General features: G+C 46.8%; 1 protein-coding gene and 1 pseudogene across 1 annotated transcript in view; one reads left to right on the top strand and one right to left on the bottom strand.

Annotated features, from left to right (window-relative positions):
* Positions 1–18,554, bottom strand: part of LOC126271950 (neural-cadherin) — a 1,775,154-nt gene that overhangs the window by 1,701,482 nt on the left and 55,118 nt on the right. The window lies entirely within an intron of this gene.
* LOC126274481 (5S ribosomal RNA) lies at positions 1,950–2,067 on the top strand (annotated as a pseudogene).

Here is an 18,554-nt window from a genome sequence, read left to right on the forward strand (position 1 = left end):
TCGCCGATACCCCAGGAGCAACAGTGTCCCTAATTTGCTGGGAAGTGGCGGTGCGGTCCCCTACGGCACTGCGTAGGATCCAACGGTCTTGGCGTGCATCCGTGCGTCGCTGCGGTCCGTCCCAGGTCGACGGGCACGTGCACCTTCCGCCGACCACTGGCGACAACATCGATGTACTGTGGAGACCTCACGCCCCACGTGTTGAGCAATTCGGCGGTACGTCCACCCGGCCTCCCGCATGCCCACTATACGCCCTCGCCTAAAGTCCGTCAACTGCACATACGGTTCACGTCCACGCTGTCGCGGCATGCTACCAGTGTTAAAGACTGCGATGGAGCTCCGTATGCCACGGCAAACTGGCTGACACTGACGGCGGCGGTGCACAAATGCTGCGCAGCTAGCGCCATTCGACGGCCAACACCGCGGTTCCTGGTGTGTCCGCTGTGCCGTGCGTGTGATCATTGGTTGTACAGCCCTCTCGCAGTGTCCGGAGCAAGTATGGTGGGTCTGACACACCGGTGTCAATGTGTTCTTTTTTCCATTTCCAGGAGTGTATATGAAGACGGTATCTGTTCTCTCGGACATACCATCTTCATACAGTTAAGGCCAACCGGTCATTGACCTCCTCCTGTGCTGAATGCACACGCATTGTACGCATTCTTACGGGACTCGGTCAGATTGTCTGCGCGAGTAATGAGTGTAATGGGCAGGCGCACTACGCAGTTACTGTGTGGACATTAAGTTGGGAATCTGGGTCCCACGGGGAGCGTGCAAGGTTCAGATGGCTCTGAGCACTATGATACTTAACATCTGAGGTCATCAGTCCCCTAGAACTTAGAGCTACTTAAACCTAACTAACCTAAGGACATCACACACATCCATGCCCGAGGCAGGATTCGAACCTGCGACCGTAGCAGTCGAGCGGTTCCGCACTGAAGCGCCTAGAACCGCACGGCTACCGAGGCCGGCAGCGTGCAAGGGATAAGTCCCTGCAGTCGCACTAACCTCTGTGCCCTCGGTGGCTCAGATGGATAGAGCGTTTGCCTTGTAAGCAGGAGATCCCGGGTTCGAGTCGGGGCATACATTTTCAGCTGTCCCAGTTGATTTTTATCAACACGTGTCGACAGCTTAGGGTCTTGATTTAATTATCATTTCACTCAATAAATATGTCCTCTCTGGACAGGAATATACGTAATACACGAGTGTAGCTTGTGACACATGGATGGCAACATATGGATGTTTGGGTCTGGCCGTAATTCGTTCCGCGATGGCTGAAGCGTTAAGCTCTCGCGTAAACTCAGGTTCGAGTCAAAGTCCGGTAGAAATTTTCATTGTCGTCATTCGAACATATACCCGAATGTAGTTCATATTCGCAACTGTGAATACACTTTCCGTAAAATGGCATGAGTCTGATAATCACATACTGGGCAAATTTGCACTTAAGTGTCTTTTATTTCATGTGATCATATTAAATTACCGATATCGTGACAATAAAATCCCATATACATTGAAGAGCCACCTCGATCGGGTTTCGCGTCATGCATCGTCTACAGAGAAACGTAACGCAGCTCGTCACGGCACCCGAGCTGGCATTGCCCCACATCCCTGTCGGTACCTTCCAGAACGTCACTGACACTTCCAACACGTCTCGCAGTAGGCCGCGATGTAGAAGTTGGTTACTTAGGTTCCTGACAGGTTCAAAAATGTTCAAATGTGTGTGAAATCTTATGGGACTTAACTGCTAAGGTCATCATCAGTCCCTAAGCCTACACACCACTTAACCTAAATTATCCTAAGGAATGAACAGACACACCCATGCCCGAGGGAGGACTCGAACCTCCGCCGGGACCAGGGCCGCAGAGTCCGTGACGACAGCGCCTGAGACCGCTCGGCTAATCCCGCGCGGCTTCTGACAGGTGGTCGCATCAATGTGGCACGACAGTGTATATGCCAACGGCCTTGCCGCAGTGGTAACCCCGGTTCCCGTCAGATAACCGAAGTTAAGCGCTGTCGGGCTGGGATAGCACTTGGATGGGTGACCATCCCGTCTGCCGAGCGCTGTTGGCAAGCGGGGTGCGCTCAGCCTTTGTGAGGCAAACTGAGGAGCTGCTTGATTGAGAAGTAGCGGCTCCGGTCTCGTAAACCGACATACGGCCGGGAGAGCGGTGTGCTGACCACATGCCCCTCCAAATCCGCCGCATCCAGTGACGCCTGTGGGCTAAGGATGACATGGCGGTCGGTCGGTACCGTTGGGCTTTCCAAGGCCTGTTCGGGCGGAGTTTAGTTTAGTTGTAAGACAGTGAATATGATCAAAACAAAAGATCTATTTCCTTTTTCAACACAGTTCCGGGAAACGCGGACGAAAATGAAGAACACATATGAAAAATAAAACGAGTGCAAATGTAAAAAATAACATCGAAATCTGCAAAAAACGAAAAAAAATGCCACCGGAGTTGACTGTAAAGCAAACCGATTGTAAGCTACAGAAACAACTGGTACCTAAATCAGAATCATTTAGCAGATTTGCATCCCACTCCTTCCGAATACAAATGCGTTGTCTTGAACAATACGCTATCCCTCTCTGCCGCAGCTGTCGAAATTCCGCGGATGCTCTCCCGTGGCGGTGCCCCTGTAATTGACAGAGCAACGCAGAGAATGGATTCATCAGCGCAGGCGGCACCGTATACTCCACTGCAGAGTGGAATGTCAGCTCTGTTTACGGGTCGCAGTCACGGAACCTTTCCTCTCAGCGACAGAAGGGGGCGCACTGGGAATGTATCCGGGAGGAACAGAGTGCAAACCGCCCATCTAGTCACCTAACTCAAGTTCCCTCCGACTCAAATCGATCACTGTAATTAAAAGCGGGGCTGCAACATGGTCACGGCCAGCACGTTTTCCTCTCTAAAGCATAAGAGAACTGAGTTACTGCTAACGAGGACAACTCCTCATCGCGCCCCCCTCACATCTGGTGGGCAGCCCGTCAAAAACTGAACACAGATCAAGCATGGAAACACAAAGAAGTTGTGCTGAACTGTGAAAAGAAAAGCAACATAGAACAACGAATGGTCCAAGAATAAGAAGTGCAATATAGACCAGCCGGGAAAAGAATCGGGGTAGTGGTTAAGTGGTTTCGGTGTTGGGACTACTAAGCGTGCGAGCCCTGTTCAGACCTCCCTCGTGCCATTTTGTTCCGCTGTTCGCTTTATTCAAAACTGTGTCTGCGTCGTTGTGTAACGTCCGTTTGCATCAGCGATGTGTAAGGTAGGGAGGCAGAAGTACAGTTGATTGTGCGTAACCACTCTTCAAATGGTTCAAATGGCTCTGAGCACTATGCGACTTAACTTCTGAGGTCATTAGTCTCCTAGAACTTAGAACTACTTAAACCTAAGTAACCTAAGGGCATCACACACATCCATGCTCGAGGCAAGATTCGAACCTGCGACCGTAGCGGTCGCGGGGTCCAGACTGTAGCGCCTAGAACCGCTCGGTCACCACGGCCGGCTGACACCTCTCATTCTTCCTTTGATCTTCATTACATATCTCACTATGCCAGTAGCAGAAACGTCGTTACTTAAAATATATTAAATAAGCTATGGAGACGGTGTTCGCAAAAATTCACAGTGTTCGCAGACTCATTAATTGCAGTCTACAACTCAGCCACAGGTGGAGCGAAGCGCCTGTTTTTACGTTTCTGATTATGTAAGTCATATACAACAGATTGTCAGCACAAAGCATCACTGGCAATTTCTTCTGCTACATAAAGTGGTGGACTGCAGTAAACAGACGACTTAGTGAGATCTAAAGGAAATACAGGAGTGCGGAAGTTGGCCACATTTCACCGGCATTACTTACCACTCTAGGGTAGTCACGAAGGAAGGGGAAACCGCGGAGAGCGGACCCTCTAAAGTTGGGTAAAAAAAGACACAAAAAAAAGAAAAACAGAAAACAAAGCAAAGGTGGAGCTTAGAAAGACATCAGTATTTTCAGCACTCATTCCCGCGTCGGGGGATGAAAGAAGCGGAGAGAAAGATTTAAACGAGGCACTTTGGCGGCGGAATACATTAACGGCGTATAAAGCCGCCTCTCGGGCTACCTCCCCTCCCTTCCCCTCTTACCCATACCCCACTTCCGGTCTTTTATTAATCAGACTTTATCTGCAAAGCGCATCCGTGTGACGTAGTCAGTGAAATTCTCGGGTGCCCCTCCCAAAAACAGAAGCACACGAGCCTTGAGAGTCTCCTGTTCTTTTTCCTGCCAGGGCGGCCTTTTTCATTTTCGGTTCCTGTTCCGATATTCGCACATCTGCTCTTTGTCCCTCCCCTCCTACCACACGCGTGTGCTTCTCTGTTGTGGTAGCATTATTCCTGCGGCTCTCTGCGAGGCGAATTTCGCGTCTGCATAGCCGGCGCTATCTCGCAGCGCGGTGAAGGAGCGCTGAGTGGGGAGGGGAGGAATCCACACAGAATGAGAGCCCCCTCCCTCCCCACCTACTCCTCTCCCCTTCCCCGCCCTCCTCGTGTGCTCGACGCAGCTGAAGCCATTGTGCCGGCAGTCCCTCGCTTCGCGGCATAAACACGCCGTAACCAGCCCGGCAGCATGCGCAAACTATAACTACCTGCCCAATGAGAGAAATGCGCTTCCCAGAAAACTGACACCGCGCCAACGGCAATCGGAATTACTTCCCCCGTCCTCCTGGGCACAGCGGTAGTTAGCGGGCAATTTCGAACAATCTAAATACGCAGGTAGCAATAGCACACAGTTTCAGGGAAGTTACGCCCGATGAAAATGAACACATTAACTTGGGAGCATTTGCATCTGCACCGCCGCGAATAGTATCAGGAAGCGTCCGACGCGAGGCTCTGAAACCCACACACGGGTAGGAAAAATATTTATTTTTCTCTCCCACATTTACATCTCTACATCGCAGGCCACATTACGGTGTGTGGCGGAGGATATTTTTGCGTACCACAGTCGCTTACCCTTCTTCCTGTTCCAGTCGCGAATGGTTCGCGGGAAGAACGACCGTTGGTAGGGATGGGAAAAACCCACCGGTTAAAACCGATACCGGTACTTTAGTTCTGAATAACCGGTACTTTTTGGTATTTGCTTGGTATCGGCTGTAGCATGTGTTTTTATTGTTTACTAATTGCCGCTTAAAAACCACAGTCAGCCAGAGCAGCAGTGCTAAATATTTTTGTTTTTTAAATAAACTTTTTTAACGAACGAGTAATTTTTATTCATGAAATTTGTATAGTTTTGAATATTACGTTATTGTAGAAAATGCGGAACCGCGACCGGTGTTATTTTACTGCCAATGCCTACAGAAACGAGCAACAAAAACAATGGCATAAGAATTGGTACGGCATTGCAGAGACAATAATGTACCTATAACCATGTGGTGTGGCATGTTAGATGTCACACTTGTACATGCAGTGTGTGGATGTCTTTCCCAACTGGTCTATATTGTAATTTCCCACTGACGACGTCGGACATCGGGTTTATTACAGAATGGCACCATCCCCGGTCTGGAAGTATTTTACGAAATGTGGTATCAGTTAAGTAGAATGATCCATAAAAGATTAAAAACGTGTGGAGCCACAACAAACTTGCGACGTAATATCAGGACAAAACTTAAAACTTAAAGAGATCATTTACATTGCAAGGATGCATCAAACAGAATCATCCGATTTGGCACGTCTATATTTCTGAAACTAATAAACATACACAATGAATTTTATTTTTCGAGGAACGGCAAATTCAAAAAGTTTTTTTTTTTTCATGTCTTTTCATAGGTGTTCAACACACCTCCCTTGAGATGCATGGCATATGTCAATGCGGTGTTCAAATTGTTGCCACGCCGCAGTGAGCATATCTTGAGTTACAGCTTCCACAGCTGCTGTTATGCGATGTCTCAGTCCATTCACTGTTGTTGGTAACGAAGGCACATAAGAGTCTTTTATAAATCTCCACAAGAAACAATCACATAGAGTCATGCCCGGTGACGCCTGTAATGTAAGGCTGAATTATTTTTCCAGTGCGACCGATCCATCGTTCGTAATTCTTTGTTTTAAAAATTCCCGTACTTCCCGATCCCAGAGTGGCAGTGCCCCACACTGTTGGTAAATGAAGTCGTTCCAATCAGTCTCCAACTGTGGGAAAAGGAAGTTCTCAAGCATATCGGGATATGTGCTGACTGTAGCAGTGTTCTCGCCAAAGAAAAATGGATCACACAGTTCCTCCCGTGAAACTGCACAAAACACATTTTATTTTGGAGAGTCCATGTACGACTTCAGGCGGTTGTACCGTACCCCATATTCTCACATTGTAACGGTTCAATAGAATATTGCCTCGTCACCAAACACTAAGCGTGGAAGGAAACTGTCAACCACCATCTTGCCAAGAACGAAATTACGTTGTTGTTTGTCACCTTTACGAAGAGCTTGCACTAGATGAACTTTGTGTGGTTTCATGTGTCAACGTCGACGCAACACTCTCCAGACGGACATCGGGGGCATATTGAGCTGTCGAGCTGCACAGCGAACGGATTTCTGTGGACTCCTTGTGAAGCTACGGTATATGCGTTCGATGTGTGTGTCAGGCACTTGGGTATGGCCATGTGATTTGCCTTAACACAAACAACCTGTTTCTCGGAATTGTTCATGCCATCGTCTAATGCTCTATGCTGTAGAAGGATCCACAGTAACCTATATCCCATACGGCGAGAGAAGAGCTTTGACATTTGACGCGGCCTTGGAGCACGTGCTTCGCGCATCCACGACGGCCAATCAGATCGTGAGCTTTAGTTTACGTTACCGTGGCGATGCCCCAGTGTTGCCATAGAGCTGGGCGACCGCTACTTTCAGTCAGTTGCGCCTCATGGTACGTTCAGTTTTATGTTTACATGTGTGCATTCCGCTACTTCTGCGATTTTCTTGCTGCGTATATAAGTGGAAAAGTGTGTATAAGTGGAAAATGGCTGCCTGTAGTGCAGAGAAGAGGGCTTTTGGGAAAGGAGATAAGCTGGAATCCCAAGGTTTGGTTTGGTTGTTTGGGGAAGGAGAGCAGACAGCGTGGTCATCGGTCTCGTCGGATTAGTGAAGGAAGTCGGCCGTGCCCTTTCAGAGGAACCATCCCGGCATTTGCCTGGAGTGATTTAGGGAAATCACGGAAAACCTAAATCAGGACGGCCCGACGCGGGATTGAACCGTCGTCCTCCCGAATGAGTCCAGTGTCTAACCATTGCGCCACCTCGCTCGGTGAAATCCCAAGCACGCGAATTTATATACAGATTGCGTGTTTACTTTGAAAGGGAAAGAGACAATGGTGGGCGTTTGATATCAGTGACTAAAGTGGCTGACAGAGTGGCAGACGCATTGAACATCTCTACAGCGACAGTGAAGAGAGTCGCAAATGATAAAGAGGCTGCCAATTCAGCTGCGAGCCCTGTTATTGTGACTCCTGGGAAGTCAAGGAAGAGATCGTATCGTGTGACTGAAACAGACAACTTTGACGAAAGTGCTATCAGCCAACCTACATACGAGTACTACAGCAGAAAGGAGTAGTCTACACTTAAAAAGTTGATGGTATCACTGTCGGACAGTGGTTTCTTCACAGGCAGAACGTCAAGTTTCTCCATTGTTTTGACGAAGATTGGCTTCCGTTGGAAAAAGTTCTCAGGACGATAGATATTAATGCAACGCGGACACCGTAACTTGGAGGTGTCGTTTCCTGCGCGAGTTGGTAGCAGTGAATCCGGAAAATGTAATATGAATTGACGAAACATGGGTCAACGTGCGTCAAGCTTGTGCCGTTGCATGGACAGGCGAAACGGAACTATGTGCCAACTGGTAAGGGATAGCGACTAATTATAGTTCATGCTGGCTCTATGAACGGTTTTGTGCCCGATGCTATGATTCTGTTTCAGTAAAAACCAACCAACTGGCGACTACCACAAGGAGATGAATGCATGTACATTCAAAGACTGGTTCGTTACTCGTTTGCTACAAAACGTCAGTTCTGGTAGTGTTTTTGTAACCGACAATGCGACGTACCATTCTGTACAATTAAATAAGGCATCAACGGCTGCTGCAATGAGAGACGAAATAGTCAGCTGGTTGAAAGATAATAAAATAGAATTTGAACAGAATATGCGAAAAACGGAACTTCTGGAATTAGTGAAACGATAGAAGCCACAAGCATTATTTGATTGATACATTAGCAGAGAACCACGCCACAAAGTTATATGTCTTCCACCGTACCACTGCCATTACAACGCAATTGAACTCATCTGGGCTCAAATAAAAGCAGATGTTGCGGAGCGAAACAAAATCTTTGCGTTGCGAAACACAGAGAGGCTGGTAAATGAGGCTGTCACACGAATAACACCAGAAAATTGGAACACCGTCGTGAACCACGCGTGGAAAGAGATTACAAGGTCAAACATAGAAGAAGGAGTAAGAGAAGAATGCGTTCACAATATTGTAACTTCTTTATCAGACGATGAGAACATTAGCAGCGAAGATACCGAAGACTGTGTGGTAGTGACGAGAGATGACCAATCCGATGATGATGGTGTTTCCGTTATCCAGCACAAAAATAGAGGTAACGTACTTATTCGACATTTTACACGTAACATGTGTGCAGTGTGCTTTACCTTGTTAATGCTTAAAAGCTTTTTATTGTAACTGGTGCCATAGACACTGTAATTTTTTAATGATGTTACCGCCGTTTGGCGGTAATAATTATTATTTTATTGTTATACGATCCAGAGTTCGTCCATAGGCCAATGCAGTAACTTATTTATGATGTCAAAAGATATCAGACTGGTATGAAATACAGCAAAATCTGAACCGTTTAACAATAAAATAAAAATTGTTGCAGACAAATGGCTGCAGCATCATTGAAGAAAATAGGTATGTGTGTGTTTTTGTAAGGTGACACATACTGGTAGCGCATGTGAAAAAATATTCCATCAAGGAACTCATTGGTCAGCAGATTGCCGCCCCTACAGGAATGCTGCAATGAATGACGCGGCATTGTCAGGTTCTGAAGGAGCCGAGTGTTGCCGCGGGCCGAAGAGTGGGAGGGGAAGGTCTGTCAGCCCGCCCCCCCCCCCCCCCCGCCCCCCTCCTATGTCGCTGGCGTCGAATTCTGGCAACTGCGCTGCCAGCTGTCAGAGATCTCGACGTACCGAGTATAATACGAAAATCACGCTGAACAGATATTACTGCACTGTGCGAAACGTAGAACACAAAACGCTATCTGTTGCCCCGACGTCACATTTAGTAGAACAGAAGTGGGCGTACAGTGCTGCTACCTAGCGGAAACCATGTAAAACTCGAGAGTTTGCTCTTTCTAACGGTACATTGTTCATGCACATTTGTCAAATAACTTAATAGTTACGAGTTTTTAAAAATTGGACGATTCTTTTTGATACACCCTGTATATAACAAAAATAGGAAGCAGCTCATTTGCTGCCTGTGTTTACACAACGTGCCTTTATCTGCTTTTAGCCCTTAAAAATGTAGAAATTAACACGGAAAATGGAGTTCTCCATCCTCAATTTTCACCCCACAGCACTGACTATTCGTAATGTCCAAACAGTGATACGATCCCCTGAGCCGTGCTGCGAGTATGTGTGTGTGTAGTGCTGCGGTGTGAGACTCTCTTTGGTTTGCTTAGACAGAGGAGGCTGGGGCAGAGGGCAGACAGAGAGATGTCTGGTGGTTGCCATTGGAACAGGTCGCTGGCGGTCTGTTTTGGCTACGACGCACTCGGTACGAACGTATTCCGTTTCCGAGTTCGCTGGAACGAGGACGCGCCGCTACCGGAACGCAACTTTTATTTTTCCAGTGCTGGTTTATCCAGTGGACGGAGCCTTGTTACTCTTGGACTTATGAAGACTGGGTAAGTGCCATAATTATCCTCGTGCGTTGGTGGTTTTTCTCAGATCCGGACAGAGGAGTGTGTGGTACAGATCTTGGAATATCATTCGGCAGCTTGCCCGTTTGCCTTTTCTTCCTTATTTCGACACGTAACTGTATCGCTTATTTCGCCTTGGGCGTGTTCATATCGGTCTAGTATCGCTACGCTCAGCTTCCCTCTTGGATGTAATTTGGCTTCTATTGCCAAGCCTTTCTGTTTCATGGTGTTCACCTGTTCAAACTTTCCTATTGCGTGCATATTATTTTTTTCTTCACTGAAGAATCCTACATTTGATATTTTTATGTTTTACCGGTTGTAACGTTTACTATTGTGTGTGTGTGTGTGTGTGTGTGTGTGTGTGTGTGTGTGTGTGTGTGTGTGTGTGTGTGTGTGTTTTGTTTTCTTAACTAAAGAGTCTCAAACCTGCTTATTACGACATATGGATAAAACTTAAACGAATCCTGAAAGAGCACCTATCAAATAACTTTTAATGGTTCTGTTTTACGTTCTTTCTAATGAAATAGCGATTCCCTCGTTAAAGATCACTTTAATTCATAATCACTTTAATTCATAATAATCATCTGGTGCTCAATTTGCATTTGTAGTAACAATAATCTATGGCCCAATAAATATAAAAATCCAGAATGAGATTTTCACTCTGCAGTGGAGTGTGCGCTGAGATGAAACTTCCTGGCACATTAAAACTGTATGCCGGACCGAGACTCGAACTCGGGACCTTTGACTTTCGCGGGCAAGTGCTCTACCAACTGAGCAACCCAAGCACACTCCGCTGCAGAGTGAAAATCTCGTTCTCGAAACATCCCCCAGGCTGTGGCTAAGCCATGTCTCCGCAATATCCTTTCTTTCAGGAGTGCTAGTTCTGCAAAGTTCGCAGGAGAGCTTGTGTAAAGTTTCGAAGGTAGAAGACGAGGTACTGGCAGAAATAAAGCTTTGAGGACGGAGTGAGTCATGCTTGGGTAGCTCAGTTGGTAGAGTACTTGCCCGCGAAAGGCTAAGGTCCCGAGTTCGACTCTCGGTCCGGCACACAGTTTTAATCTGCCAGGAAGTCTAAATATAAAAATGTTTTAAACAAACAATGCTCAACTCCCCCTCCCCCCCTCCCATGGTCCCACCATTCCTAATGTGTTAAGTCGAGAACACGCAGTGGTACCGTAGAGGTACGCACCATCGCCGATTACAACATGATTTTTGAACAAAGTTTCAAAGAATTAGAATCAGTAAGGAGAATGAAACTGAAATTAAAATCTGCTGGATTATTAGGCCGCGTCATGTTTCTTCTAAAATGTTCGACGTTTCGACCCTTCTGCTGGGATCTTCCTCAGGATCTTCTGGTGTCCACTACTGCTAGAACACTGTCAGAGACGAGTGCCCGTCCACTTATAAAGGAGGAGTTTTCTGGCGTTCATGCTGGAGAACTGATAGTATTGGTTAAAGTTCATATGGCTACCATTGGTGGGCCATAGTCACAGGCTAATATTCCCGCTCTCATGCAGAAGAAAGTGAGTTGGTAGCTCATCTCCTGTGGATACCATTTGCGGGCCATCGTCATTGGATAGAAAGGCACTGTTCCACACCTATGCTAGAGAAGGGTTATTGGTTGAAATGCCTGCTACCGCTATTGGTTGGTCGTCATCAGTGGCTAGATTCGAAACGGACAGAGCAAGAGAGGCGGAATGTTTACCGAAAATATTATTATCCACCGAGGTGACTTGCAGCGCGTTGTTTATGCCGATCACACATCGCGGCCGCGTATTTACTTCCTTGGTAATTTTTTGTCGCAGTCAACCACTTAAGACTTTTCGAGGAAATCAGTGAATGGTGGACGGAATAAGTATTATTTTATTGACGTCTTTAAATTAAAATTTTCATCCTATGTTTCTTGAAACTGAGGGAATAAAAATGTTTCAATATTTGTCTGACTTCTACGTTTATTACAGAAAATAATGAAAGTAAAAAACCAGAAACTGGTTTTTCAAAAACCGGATTGCAGTGTCGTCCGGACAAGACACAGCCAGGGCAAAAGCACCACAGGCCCAAAGAAGCGAGCTGGTGCCAGTGCCGTAGAGACTCGTCACTTGCGCTAGTTCCACCAGCGCCACTGGCGGCGCTGACGATGAAGATATCGACTTCTCCTCGTCCAGTTGCAGGCTAAGTACAATCCACCAGTGACCGGACGACAACGGACACAAGCCTACTCGGAAGATACGAGAACAGCTCTCGCCCACTTCGTTATAATCATCGTCCAGGGCTAACATAGGGAACATCGTTTAGTGAACTCTTAGCACTGAACAGACAGTTGTAAATTGCATTTGCTACGTACTGTGAAGTTCACCTACGTTTATTCGCAGTTAGCCATTTAAGGGCCTTTTTGAGTTATGTGACATGCAGTGTTGCAGACTTCATTATTAGGCGAATCACAGGGATAAGCAAACCCTTTTAACTCATTTATCTGACTTTGTTACTAATTTGTTGGAGTGTTCTAGAACTTCGGTTCTCCTATCCTGTTACCTGACCCTGGGACATACACTCCTGGAAATTGAAATAAGAACATCGTGAATTCATTGTCCCAGGAAGGGGAAACTTTATTGACACATTCCTGGGGTCAGATACATCACATGATCACACTGACAGAACCACAGGCATATAGACACAGGCAACAGAGCATGCAAAATGTCGGCACTAGTACAGTGTATATCCACCTTTCGCACAATGCAGGCTGGTATTCTCCCATGGAGACGATCGTAGAGGTGCTGGATGTAGTCCTGTGGAACGGCTTAGCATGCCATTTCCACCTGGCGCCTCAGTTGGACCAGCGTTCGTGCTGGACGTGCAGACCGCGTGAGACGACGCTTCATCCAGTCCCAAACATGCACAATGGGGGACAGATCCGGAGATCTTGCTGGCCAGGGTAGTTGACTTACACCTTCTAGAGCACGTTGGGTGGCACGGGATACATGCGGACGTGCATTGTCCTGTTGGAACAGCAAGTTTCCTTGCCGGTCTAGGAATGGTAGAACGATGGGTTCGATGACGGTTTGGATGTACCGTGCACTATTCAGTGTCACCTCGACGATCACCAGAGGTGTACGGCCAGTGTAGGAGATCGCTCCCCACACCATGATGCCGGGAGTTGGCCCTGTGTGCCTCGGTCGTATGCAGTCCTGATTGTGGCGCTCACCTGCACGGCGCCAAACACGCATACGACCGTCACTGGCACCAAGGCAGAAGCGACTCTCATCGCTGAAGACGACACGTCTCCATTCGTCCTTCCATTCACGCCTGTCGCGACACCACTGGAGGCGGGCTGCACGATGTTGGGGCGTGAGCGGAAGACGGCCTAACGGTGTGCGGGACCGTAGCCCAGCTTCATGTAGACGGTTGCGAATGGTCCTCGCCGATACCCCAGGAGCAACAGTGTCCCTAATTTGCTGGGAAGTGGCGGTGCGGTCCCCTACGGCACTGCGTAGGATCCTACGGTCTTGGCGTGCATCGGTGCGTTGCTGCAGTCCGGTCCCAGGTCGACGGGCACGTGCACCTTCCGCCGACCACTGGCGACAACATCGATGTACTGTGGAGACCTCACGCCCCACGTGTTGAGCAATTCGGCGGTACGTCCACCCGGCCTCCCGCATGCCCACTATACGCCCTCGCTCAAAGTCCGTCAACTGCACATACGGTTCACGTCCACGCGGTCGCGGCATGCTACCAGTGTTAAAGACTGCGATGGAGCTCCGTATGCCACGGCAAACTGGCTGACACTGACGGCGGCGGTGCACAAATGCTGCGCAGCTAGCGCCATTCGACGGCCAACACCGCGGTTCCTGGTGTGTCCGCTGTGCCGTGCGTGTGATCATTGCTTGTACAGCCCTCTCGCAGTGTCCGGAGCAAGTATGGTGGGTCTGACACACCGGTGTCAATGTGTTCTTTTTTTCCATTTCCAGGAGTGTAGTTGTATAGTAGTGGCAGGGAGAAAGTGACAGCGGTGTACTGCACCAGAAGCCGTTTCACGAGCTCACAAACTCGGTCTCCAACAACAGTGACAAGTCGGCCTCCAGAGCAGTAGCGACGAGGGTCTACAAAACGGGCGACAAGGGATTGTAAAACGGTTATTTTGAACAGTTTTAACAGTCCGGTATAGCCAAAAACCGCTTGTTTCTGCGATAACTGACATCCCTAATAGCTGTTAAGCCACCATGTGAGCTCGAATTTGTCGTAATTTCACCTCCATAGTCTTTCTGCACATTGTTGGTTCACTCATGTAGGAACGTACAGTAAACCACATTGTGATGCAGAGCGGTTCTTTTTTGGAGCGTGCCACATCTCCCCGTCACCTTCGCTTGATAAATGAACCTGTAACGAAACGCGCTGCTCTTCTTCGGATCTTCCCTATTCCCTCTATCAATACTACGTGGTATCGATCTCACTCTGACGAACAGTATTCATCTATTGGTCGAACAAGTGTTTTCTAACATCTCCTTTGTGGGTGGACTAAGTTTCCTGAGGATTCCTCCAATGAATCTCATTCCGGCTTTTGCCTTACTTGCGATTAGTTTTATGTGGTTGTTCCATTCTAAATCGCTCCGCCGCAAACTCATAGATATTTTATGAACGTGACTGCTTTAGTGATAGTTCTTCAATAGTGTAATCATGAAATAATGGATCTTTGTACCTAATCACGTGGAATACGGTACGTTTCGCGAAATGTCTTGGAAGGTAGGCGTTTAACAGTATTGCTCCTTTGCCATGCACAACGTATCTCTTGTAGCTTATACTACTGGAGTTTGACAGGCATCTCCGTAATGCTGTTGCGCTTACTAAATACACTGAAGCGCCAAAGAAACTGCTATAGGCATGCGTATTCAAATACAGAGATATGTAAACAGGCAGAATACGGCGCTGCGGTCGCCAGTGCTTATATAAGACAAGTGTTTGGCGCAGTTGTTAGATCGGTGAATGCTGCTACAATGGCAGTTTATTAACATTTAAGTGAGTTTGAACGTTGTGTTCTAGTCGGCGCACGAGCGATGGGATACAGTATCTCCGAGGTAGCAATTAAGTGGGGATTTTCCCGTACGACCATTTGGATTTTCCCATACGACCATTTCAAGAGTGTACCGTGAATATCAGGAATCCGGTAAAACATCAATTCTCCGACATCGCCGCGGCCGGTAAACGATCCTGCAAGAACTGGACCAAAAACGACTGAAGAGAATCGTTCAATAACAATCTTTCCGCAAATTGCTCCAGATTTCAATGATGGGCCATCAACAAATGTCAGCGTGCGAACCACTCACCGAAACATCATCGATATGGGCTTTCGGAGCCAAAGGCCCATTCGTGTACCCTTGATGACTGTACGACACAAAGCTTTACGTCTCGCCTAGGCCCGTCAACGCCGACATTGAACTATTGATGACTCGAAACAAGTTGCCTGGTCGGACAAGTCTCGTTCCAAATTGTATCGAGCGGAAGCGCATGTACGCGTATGGAGACAACCTCATGAATCCACGGATCCTGCATGTCAGCAGGGGACTGCTCAAGCTACTGGAGTCTATGTAATGGTGTCGGGCGTGTGCTGTTGGAGTAATATGGGACCTCTGATACGTCTAGACACGACTCTGACAGGTGACACGAACGTAAGCATCCTGTCTCTTCACCTGCAGCCATTCATGCCATTGTGCATTCCGACGGACTTGGGAAATTCCAGCAGAACAATGCGACACCCAATACGTCCAGAATTGCTACAGAGTGGCTCCAGGAGCACTCTTCTGAGTGTAAACACTTCCGCTGGCCACCAAACTCCCCAGACATAAACATTATTGAGCACATCTGGGATGCTTTGCAACGTGCAGTGCAGAAGAGATGTTCACCCCCTCGTACTCTTACGTATTTATGGACAGCCCTGTAGGATTCTTGGTGTCAGTTCCCTTCAGTACTATTTCAGACTTTTGTCGAATCTATGCCACGTCGCGTGTCGGTGCTTCTGTGTGCTCGTGGGGACCCTACACGATATTAGGAAAGTGTACCAGTTTCTTCGGCTCTTCAATGGAAATCCGTATCGAGTCGCACAACTTGTCTTTTCAAATTCTCTGTCTCCCATATGAAGCCTACTTACTAAAGGTACAAGGCTGTCGAGCAATACACAATAATTGGTCGGATGACCTTTTTGTAAGCCACTTATTTTGTGGGTGCATTACTTTTGTTTATATCTCTTTCTTTATATCTCAGACTGTTCTCTAATTAAAACTAATCTCCGCTTGGGATCTGCTTTTCCTACAATTAGTTTTAAAGAGAATTTCCACTCTAGGTCGTTCTGGAGAAATAATAGATATTTTATGGTTGTGATTCTTTCTAGTCCTTTGTAGCCAATGGTACAATCGAATCCATTCAAGAGTAAAACGTGACACTCATTTACAAGGAGTGTCACGTGACATTTTCTGAATCAAGCGTCGATTCTCAGCAAGTTTCGTATATTTCACGTTTTCACCTACCACTGTATCAAGCGTGAACTATGAACACCTGGATCCCCAGCAGTACAGCAGGAGTCGACTGCAGTTGGAAACAACGTTTTTATGACACATTTCGCTGTCGGCCATCGTGAATATTATCAACATATAGTCGGGACACAATGCAGCAAATTACTTGTCAGTTCAGTGCTGTGCAACAGCCATACCATCCGCAGTCGTCACCTCTCTATCAGATACAGATGTTATCTCCTCGCACGTACATCATTACTCACCATCTATCATAGAATCTATCAGACTGGTGACGTACTATGAGACTTTCTGAAAAATACCGTCCATACTCTTCCAAAGATAGCACAGGCAGATAAGTGCGACAACTATCGCACCATCAGCTTAACAGATCATAAATTCAAGGTGCTAACAAGAATAAAACACAGGAGAATGGAAAACAAAACAGAGTGTTAGACAGTGCTCAGTTTGGCTTGAAGAAGATAAAGGCACCAGTGAGGCAGTTCCGACGTTTCGGTTGATAATGAAAGCAAGACTGAAGAGAGAGAATGACATGCCCATAGGATTTGTAGACCTAAAAAAAGCGCGCGACAAGTAAAATGGTGCAGAAGGTCCGAAATTGTGATAAAATTGGAGTAACCAGTACGAAGAGACGGCTAATATACAATATGTAAAAGAACCAAGAGGAAACAAAAAGACTGCAGACCAAGAACGAACTGCTCGCATAGGAAAGGGCGAAAGTTTGCAAACTTTTGTTCCTACTGCTCAATCTGTACATCGAAGAAGCGAGTTCATGAGGGGGGATTAGAATTTAGGGGAGAGTAGATCAGTAATAATATCCACTAATGGCATTGTTGTCCGCAGTGAAAGTGAGTAAGAATTACAGGATCAGTTGAATGAAATAAATGGCCTAATTAGTACAGAATATAGATTAAGATTAAACCGGAAAAAGACGAGCTTGATGAGAAGTAGCAGAAACGAGAACAGCGAGAAACTTATCATCAAACCTGGTGGTTACGAAGAAATTTCTTTCTCAGATTACGGCCAATGTTTGATACTAGTAGACTTCTCTTGGCCAGGAAAGCCCTTTTTACCAGCTTCTGATGTTCTCCTTGCTCCGTCCGTCACGGGTTATTTTGCTACCTGTTGTTGTCCTTGTTGTGGTCTTCAGTCCTGAGACTGGTTTGATGCAGCTCTCCAAGCTACTCTATTCTGTGCAAGCTTCTTCATTTCCAGGTAACTGCTGCACCCTACATCTTTCTGAATCTGCTTCGTGTATTCATCTCTTGGTCTCTCTCTACGGTTTTTACCCTCCACGCTGCCCTCCAATACTAAATTTTTGATCCCTTGATGCCTCAGCACATGCCCTACCAACCGATCCCTACTTCTAGACAAGTTGTGCCACAAATTCCTCTTCTCCCTAATTCTATTCAGTACCTCCTTATTAGTTACGTGATCTACCCATCGTATCTTCAGCATTCTTCTGTAGCTCCACATTTCGAAAGCTTCTATTCTCTTCTTGTCCAAAGTATTTATCCTCCATGTTTCACTTCCACACATGGCTACACTCCATACAAATACTTTCAGAAATGACTTTCTGACACTTAAATCTATACTCAATGTTAACAAATTTCTCTTCTTCAGAAACGCTTTCCTTGCCATTGCCAGTCTACATTTTATATCCTCTCTACTTCGACCATCATCAGTTACTTTGCTCCCCAAATAGCAAAACTCCTTTACTACTTTAAGTGTCTCATTTCCTAATCTAATTCCCTCAGCATCACCTCATTTAATTAGACTACATTCCATTATCCTCGTTCTGCTTTTATTGATGTTCATATTATAGCCTCCTTTCAAGACACTGTCCATTCCGTTCAACTGCTCTTGCAGGTCCTTTGCGTCTCTGACCGAATTGCAATGTCATCGGCAAACCTCAATTCCTACTCCAAATTTTTCTTTTGTTTCCGTTACTGCTTGCTCAATATGCACATTGAATAACATTGGGGTAGGCTACAAGCCTTCCCCACCACTTCTTCACTTTCATGCCCCTCGACTGTAATAACTGCCGTCTGGTTCCTGTACAAATTGTAAATAGCCTTTCGCTCCCTGTATTTGAGCCCTGCCACCTTCGGAATT

Source organism: Schistocerca gregaria, chromosome 5, assembly GCF_023897955.1.
Source record: "Schistocerca gregaria isolate iqSchGreg1 chromosome 5, iqSchGreg1.2, whole genome shotgun sequence".
Lineage (NCBI taxonomy): Eukaryota > Metazoa > Arthropoda > Insecta > Orthoptera > Acrididae > Schistocerca > Schistocerca gregaria.